The following is an 8,228-nucleotide window of genomic DNA, read 5'->3' as shown; positions in this document are numbered from 1 at the left end:
AAGCAGATCTGATAGACAGGACTGAGTACGTTTATCAGAACACTATTCACACCATTATCGATATCGAGTCACACAACTAACACACATGCGTATTGATCTCCTTCTTAACAGTTCAGAGAGGTGCGGGATAAGCTCCTACCGTCGGACCGCATACTAACACTTCAAATGGAAATAGCCGGATTTTTGCTCGACCAGGTCATAAATCCCAAAGGAGAATACTATTACCCGCTACCGCCCCCATGAACCACTTGTCATCGTGCTCCGGAGGCACCAATGCAACATATGTAGGAAAAATTATATATGTATATACATGTGTATGTGTGAATAATGGTGTTGGTTGTGAGACATTCGATGATATATATATATATATATATATATATATATATATATATATATATATATGCGGTTCTATACGTACGAGAAAATCTATTTATATATATGCATAACGTGTACAATTTGTAGTATCGTGAAATACCAGCAAACAAAAAAAATAGAATGGAAAATAAAGCAAAAAACCCCCCAAACATTTAGTACTGGTTGGTGTTACCAACCGGTACTAATGTCCTACGCGCACACGAGTCTGGCTCATGCCACGTGGAGTCACTTTAGCGCCGAACACACTAAGGGGGGGCACTTGCACTTTTGCAAAAAAGCACCCGGGGCAGACATCCGGACACAAAGTTCTTGTTTCTCCTCTTGGAAGTCTTCGAGAGCCCTCCCAGTCTCGTCGCTAGAAGCCCCTCCCCTCTCCTCCACTAGTGTAGAACCGGCCTTTAGTGCCGGTTCGTAACGGCCTTTAGTGCCGGTTTGCCAACCACGTGGAGAACTCGTCTCAGCCTTACGTTCCTGATCAAACGAAACATTTGGCAGCAAGGCAAACACACCGTCATCGTCAACTCGTTTTCTTACAGTTTTCTACAATTTCCTATGTTGAGGATGTATCCTGTATTTTCTCGTAGTGTGCGATCTCTCTCAATTTTTTCATGGAGATGCCACCTGTTTTATAATTTGGTGAGATTTTCACCGCCCGGCAATCCACAATACCTAGTGTGATGCCGTTCACGAGCGATACAGCGGCATACAACACAACTTTCTCGACCAGCCACGGTGGTAAGTGAAGCGTTTGGTCATTATGTTGGTGGTTCCAGGGACCAAGGAGTTTTCTACAATTTTCTTTTGTTGGTGGTGTTTCCTGTAATTTTTCTTTGTGTGCTATCCGTCTGAATTTCTCCCGAGATATTCCACCTATGCCGAAATTTGCTGATGCTATTAACATAAATGTGTTATGCCTTCAAAAAATGTCACATTTAGCAGAAATTGACATTACACATATATTCATTGATTTTCTTGGCACTCTTTGTCTCACATAATTTCACATGTTTTTCCAAAAACATCCGCACATATCAGGCGCCCGATTTATAATAGTAAGGTAGTTTGTGGCTATGTACCATCAGATCATCAATTCCGCCATTTATTTTAGATACTGCTAACCTACCGTGCTGGAGACCTGGAGTCCATGTGATGGAAGATGCCCATATATACCTTCTTCCTCGTGTATCACTAACCATGTGATCCATTACTGTGCATTTTGTATTTGTTTGTCTTGCTTGAAAAATACTCATGGAAATGGAAGGTATTGGGAACAAATTCGACAACGTCAAGCTGAGCTCGATCAACCTACGAGAGTCAGCTTCTTAGTTTCATCAAGCACGTCTGCTTGGCCACTTGATTCTTGTTTGGTGACCATACTGCAGGTTGGGGCCTGGGATTTGCTAGAGCAGCGGCCTAGCCCTGTACCTGCCGGTCTCCGGTTCGAACTTGGAGGGCACGTGGAAGCCGAGTAAGCACGTGATGAAGCGGGATTGCAGAGGGTTGCGACCGTGTCATGTGGGGTTACATGGTCTCCACGGCAAAGAAACGGGTTCCTTTCTGGTGGTGAACATACTCAACTACTCATGCTTATCTGCAATAATGTGACTGAATCAGAGCACGCTTCTCTCCTAATCAAGAAGAAAAGGTGTTTGTCTTTGTTTTCGTACGTGAGGTCATTCTCACGTGTTTCCACGCCCACTTCTAGTAACAATCATTCGGACATAGTGATACCTCAAATTAAGATCAGAGTTAGTTGTAATCCACACTCTGTTTCTATGTAACCTTGCAAATCAAGGTCGGGATCTTCTTTTGCGAAATTGCAAGCTTGGCATGTACAATCAGTGCCTCTGTCAGTCTCTGCCCCTAATTTTGTTCTCTCCTCACTGTCATTCTCTTCCTCTTATAATACTACTTTTCAGGCAGAGACCGACGGAAAGCCAAGCCGGAAGTAGAATTTCAACGGCATGCAGAGCCACACCTCTTAATTGCATTGTTCCTACCTGCGGACACGCGAGGGCATCGTCCAGCCCAACACTCGCCTGCTGCACCATGTCTTGGTGATGGAGAACGGTGAGCTGCATCTTGGCACGGTCGAGGAGAATGGTACTCGGTACCTTAAGGAACTGCGCGCACGCATTCGTCCCATTGCCTTGAAGTGGATTTTCAAGCTTAAGAAGTATCCCAATCGCCACGTTATCAAGCAAAGACAAGGCTTGTTGCAAAGCGGTTCGTGCAGCGCGTGGAGATCGACTTTGACGAAGTGTTGGGTCATGTCGTGCGTTTGGAGACTTGGACTCATTCAGGCTCATGCTATCTATTCTTGACGTCAATGCAACGTTCCTGAAAGCAGCAGCCCCCCCCCCCCCCCCCCCCCCCCGGGTTTCTGCCTCGTCGTCCAGGAGCGCAAGGTTCTGCGGCTGCGCAAAGGCACCCGCGGATGGAACGCCAAGCTGGACAGTACTGTTGTCACTTGGGTTCACAGGCACCTCGTCTGAGGACACGGTGTAACACCACTGGCGCGGGGTCGCCGACGAATCGGCTGTTGCTCGGTCTATAAGAGCAACTACAATAGTGGGCTATAATCCCGCTTACATGACATTTTTGCCAATGTGAAAGAGAGAGACAAGGAAAAAGTGAAGAATTGTGCTCACATGCAATAGTCAGGTTATATGCGTGCTCCTAGGCAAAAGCATTTAATGAGCGGAAAGAGATAAATAGGAAGTAAAAAAAATGTGATCTTATAACCAACCTTATAATCCACTCTATTGTATGAAAAATTAATAATGCTAACTCTTTGTGACATGGCATATCCATATAGCCAGCAGGTGGCTATAAGTTGATGATCTCGTTGTCACATGGGCCAGCAGCGCCGCCAGCGCTACATTCAAGGAGGACATGGTGTGATGCTTCCTGATGAACGACCTCTGCCTCTTCACCTAATAACTTGGTCTGGATGTACGCAGGCCTGCCAGGGAGTCACTGTGGAGCACGCCGGCTTGTTTGAGTGCCACCCAGTCCACGTGTCAACGGAGCCCCGTCTTCACCTAAGCAAGAAGAGCATGTCGCCGCCGGTCGACACTCCTCTACCGCAGCATGGTGGGAAGCCTACCTTCTTGTCCCTCTTCTGGTGTTGTACATCAAGCTAGGTAGAAAAATTGATGATAACTAACTGGGATCATGTTTGAATTTTTACTCCGCCTTGCCTTCTTCTATCTGGACTCATGTGCGCGCTATGAATGTTGTACATTCGTATATAATTTTAAGAAGTAAATTCGTTTTGTTTAAGAACTCTTCAAATTGTTATAGTCTTTTGAGAACCTAAAAATGAATCAATTTTTTACATTTGTTTTGAGGCGTCAACAATTTTATCCAGCATCCAAAAGATTCTGCAATGTTTTCATATGAGGTTTTGAGCCTAGGGCACATCATGGCCGGCACCATGTGGCCCGGATGCGCTGGTAACTCTGTGTTGGCCTGTCAATCCCATATATTGTATAGGTGATTCTTGAAAAAAAAATATAATAGGCCAACATGTAAATTCCGCATCACATTTGCATCAAATATAAGATGTGGATTTGATTCCTATCATTGATATCATTGAAAATCTAATAGCTAGCTACAGAATATTAACAACTCTGATATCAGGTTAAATGTATAAGAATAGATAAGTACTCCATCTGAAAGACAAATGGACTTTAGGAGGATGTTTCCTTACCCTTAAAAAAAATGTGAACCAACCTTTGGTTGAATGGTTAGAGGGAAAGTGGTATCCCCAGCCCACTAGGGCTGCGAGTGTGCGTTTATATAGGTGAGTGTATGCGCGTATGTATGAGTGCTGCATCTGTACTATGTTCAAAAAAAAATATGAGCACATTGTAAACTTAAAGTATTGAAGATTCTAGAAAAAATCAGAAGTATCTATATTTTGTGCATACCATGCCTCGTCAATAGTAAAATTTAAAAAAAGCAGTCGTTTTAGTACAGAAAAGTGTGAAAATTGAAGAATGGAAGAGTAGAACAAAAAATAACTCTCTTTCTTTTGGAATTTTCATAAAATATATTTTAAAATTGTTTGAATTTATACTATTGTAATAACTGAAATATTTTTATTCTAAGACAAACAATTTGGTATCACTAGTAGAAAAAGGGTCAAATCTGAGATACATTAGTACCGGTTTGCATTTGAGCCGGTACTAATGTGTTCATTAGTGCCGGTTCAAATGGCTAGGCGGGAGGAGTTCTTTAGTACCGGTTCAATGCGAATCTTTAGTACCGGTTCGTGCCACGAACCGGTACTAAAGGTGTTGGCTGGCCACCAGCATATTTAGTACCGGTTCGTGACACGAACCGGTCGTAAAGAGGTGGTGGCAGGGGCTATTTATAGTCCCACCTCGCTCCCCTAGCAAGATTTTTACCACCTTAAATATGTTACTTCTCAAACTATCACAAGCATTTGTTCTTTATTGAACTCTATGTGTAGGATCTGTGGCTGCAATAGGAGTCTTCGCCGGTTCTTAAATCGGGGTAGATTCCTATTGACAATTTAGATTCTATACAAAAAGATCATTGATGATCAATGTATTTTTTATGTACTTCTCTATAGCAGTAGCGCGTTTTGGCTGAAAGGCCGTATTGATCAATGTAGGCTGCAATAGGAGTCTTCGCCTGATCTAGCTTCTAGCGCTAGCGGACTCGCTTCCGCCGCCGGCCTCCGGCGGCTCCCCTCCGCTGGCGACTTCGGTCGTCGGTGGTGAGGGGGTCGCCGGATCCACGCGTGTGGATCGTTTTTTAGACTCTCATAGTTTAGGTTTTTAGGTTGTTCATCGTTTTTTCTTCGACGGCGGCGATGACGGTGCTGAATAAAGTTTCTTCAGATCCTACTCCGACGAGGCGATCGGTCCTATGGTTGGGGATGGATTTGGAAATCAGCTTGTTCAAGCAAGGATGGCGTGGCGGTGGCGACATCCTCGTGGTGGACCTGTGTCCTCGGGCTTCGCCGTTGCGACGGCGTTTGCTCCAGCGCCAGCATGGAGCTTGGGTGATAGTCCAGGAGCGGATGGAGATTGTGGTCTGCATCGGCAGCATCTGGAAGATGGTGGATCGTGTGCTGGTTTTGTGGTTCGTGGATGGCAGGTATGGTTTTCTCCTCCGGCGTCTTAGTCGTGTGGGGGTGCCAGATCTGGAGTTCGATGGCGTGTCCGGGGTGTTGCCCCGGTCTGATTCGTTCAACGGTAATGGTTTCGCTTTTGGTGAACCACCTTAGAGGTCCGCAAAGCTGCATATCAGCGATGGAGCCACTTCGAGCTCAGGTGTGAAGGTGATCTGTCATTGTTTCCTTTGGTGGCTGCTATGGTGGTACCGGAGGCCTATGACGGGCGTTGGTGTCAAGTTCAAAGGTTTCTTCATTCTTGATTGTAATTTTACTTCTTGGCTGTTGTTCCTTTGTGCAAAGGCTAGCGTTTTGCTGTCTTTGCAGTTTGGCCAGGTCGGTTTGTACATGGCTTTTACTATGATCCTTATGATATAAATGAGACACGTATTACAAGCATTTGGTCTTCATTGAACTCTGTGTGTATATAATTTGTGGACTCAATATGAGTCTTCACCGGTTTCTAAACCGTTGAGGAATCATATTGACAATTCAGATTGTACACAGAAAGATCATTGATAATCAATGTATTTTTATGTATATTTTACATGTTTACGCCCTCACTCTCTCCACTCACTCGGTCTCCCCCTCAATCCCCCACGACGTCATCAATTTCCAAAACGTTCTGATATCATTTGCCGTTTTTCAGTAACCGATTTGCTTAGATCAGAGCTAAATGAACGTGAAATTGAAAATCACTACAAAACGAACTCTGAAAATGTTGAAACTTGGCATGGTATCATCATTTCACCTGCATAGTATGTGCGAAAGAGTAGAGAGGGTCACGGCAAAAACTGGACGTATTTCGTGTACAAACTGGACAATCTCTTTCGGAGTATCAGGGTTCCGGACGAGAACTCATCTATTACACGGGCGTTTCATATTTTTTAAACTTATTTGAACTCCACACTTTTTTGACCCGGCATTATGCAGCATTCAAAGCGACGTCATCAATTTGTTTAGATAGCTAAATGACCGTGAAATTGAAAATCAGTACAAAATGAAGAATTATGCAGCATTCGAAGCAACTAAAGCAAAAATATTCACAAAGAAACTAAATACAACAAAAAAACTACTCGGAAATAAATAGAAGGAAAAAAATAAAGCAGAAAAGAGAATACTATATAAAAAATTACTCAAAAATAAATAATGCAGAAAAGGAAAAAACTATATAAAGCAAAAATATTCACAAAGAAACTAAATGCAGCAAAAAAAACTACTTAGAAATAAATAGAAGAAAAAAATAAAGAAGAAAATAAAATACTATATAAAAAAATTACTCAAAAATAAATAATGCATAAAAGAAAAAAAAGTATATAAAAAATAGTTGGGGCACTGCCCGGTGGGCCTGCCAGACCTAGGGTGTGCAAATTCAGGCCCAGAAGGGCCGGCAAGCTCACAGGGCAACGCGCCCTATTTAGGCCCAGAAGCCTGCTATATAGAGGAGTTCGAAAGAGCAGCCGCGGCTGGATTTATAAAACAGTGCGGCTGCCCTTCGCTCGGCGAGGTGGGACTAAACATAGTGCATCGGGGGTGGCAGTGCACGACCATTAGTACCGGTTGGTGGCTCCAACCGGTACTAATGGGTTGTCCTTTAGAACCGGTTGCGGCCACCAACCGGTACTAAAGGCCATCATTTCCCGCCGCTTGGCCTGGCCAAAATTGTCCTTTAGTACCGGTTGGTGGCTCCAATCGGTACTAAAGGCCCCTCCTATATATATGGCACTTACGGAAAATCGGTTCCATATCGACCACTTTCTCCACTCGCGCAACATCGCCGTCGCCGCCGCCGCGCCGTCGCCCTCGTCGCCCTTGCCGCCCCCGCAGCGTGCCTTTACCCCGCCGCCCCGTCGTCGCCGTCTCGTGCCGTCGTCGCTGTCTCGCCCGATACGACCTCTCCTCGCGATCACCCCCGGCCCGCCGCCCGTGTCGTCGCACCGTCCCCGTCGCCGCCCCGTACGCCGCCGCCCTCGTCACCGCCCGTACGCCGCCGCCCTCGTCACTGCCCGTACGCCGCCGCCCCCGTCGCTGCCCGTACGCCGCCGCCCCCCGGCCCGCTCTCGTACCCACACATACACACATGCATAGACACACACACATACACACACACACACATATGTACACATGCATACAAACACAGTACTACATGCACACATATTTTTTTACTTGTTTTCTGTTTTCTATTGTTTAGATTAATTAGATAGAAAAGTTGTTAGCTAGATGAATATAGGACTAGTTTATTTTTAGTAAATGCTTAGTTGAACTAGTTGAATTAATATAACTAGTTTATTTTTAGTAAGAAAATTTAGGTATATGAGATTATTTGAACTAGTTGAATTAATATAACTAGTTTATTTTTAGGTAGAAAATTTAGGTATATGAGATTATTTGAACTAGTTGAATTAATATATCTAGTTTATTTTTAGTAAATGCTTAGTTGAACTAGTTGAATTAATATAACTAGTTTATTTTTAGTAAGAAAATTTAGGTATATGAGATTATTTGAACTAGTTGAATTAATATAACTAGTTTATTTTTAGGTAGAAAATTTAGGTATATGAGATTATTAGAACTAGTTGAATTAATATAACTAGTTTATTTTTAGTAAATGCTTAGTTGAACTAGTTGAATTAATATAACTAATTTATTTTTAGTAAGAAAATTTAGGTATATGATATTATTTGAACTAATTAAAATTTAGGTATAT

This window comes from Triticum aestivum, chromosome 4A (assembly GCF_018294505.1).
Source record: "Triticum aestivum cultivar Chinese Spring chromosome 4A, IWGSC CS RefSeq v2.1, whole genome shotgun sequence".
In the NCBI taxonomy this organism is placed as follows: domain Eukaryota; kingdom Viridiplantae; phylum Streptophyta; class Magnoliopsida; order Poales; family Poaceae; genus Triticum; species Triticum aestivum.
Note: the sequence above shows the minus strand (reverse complement) of the source record.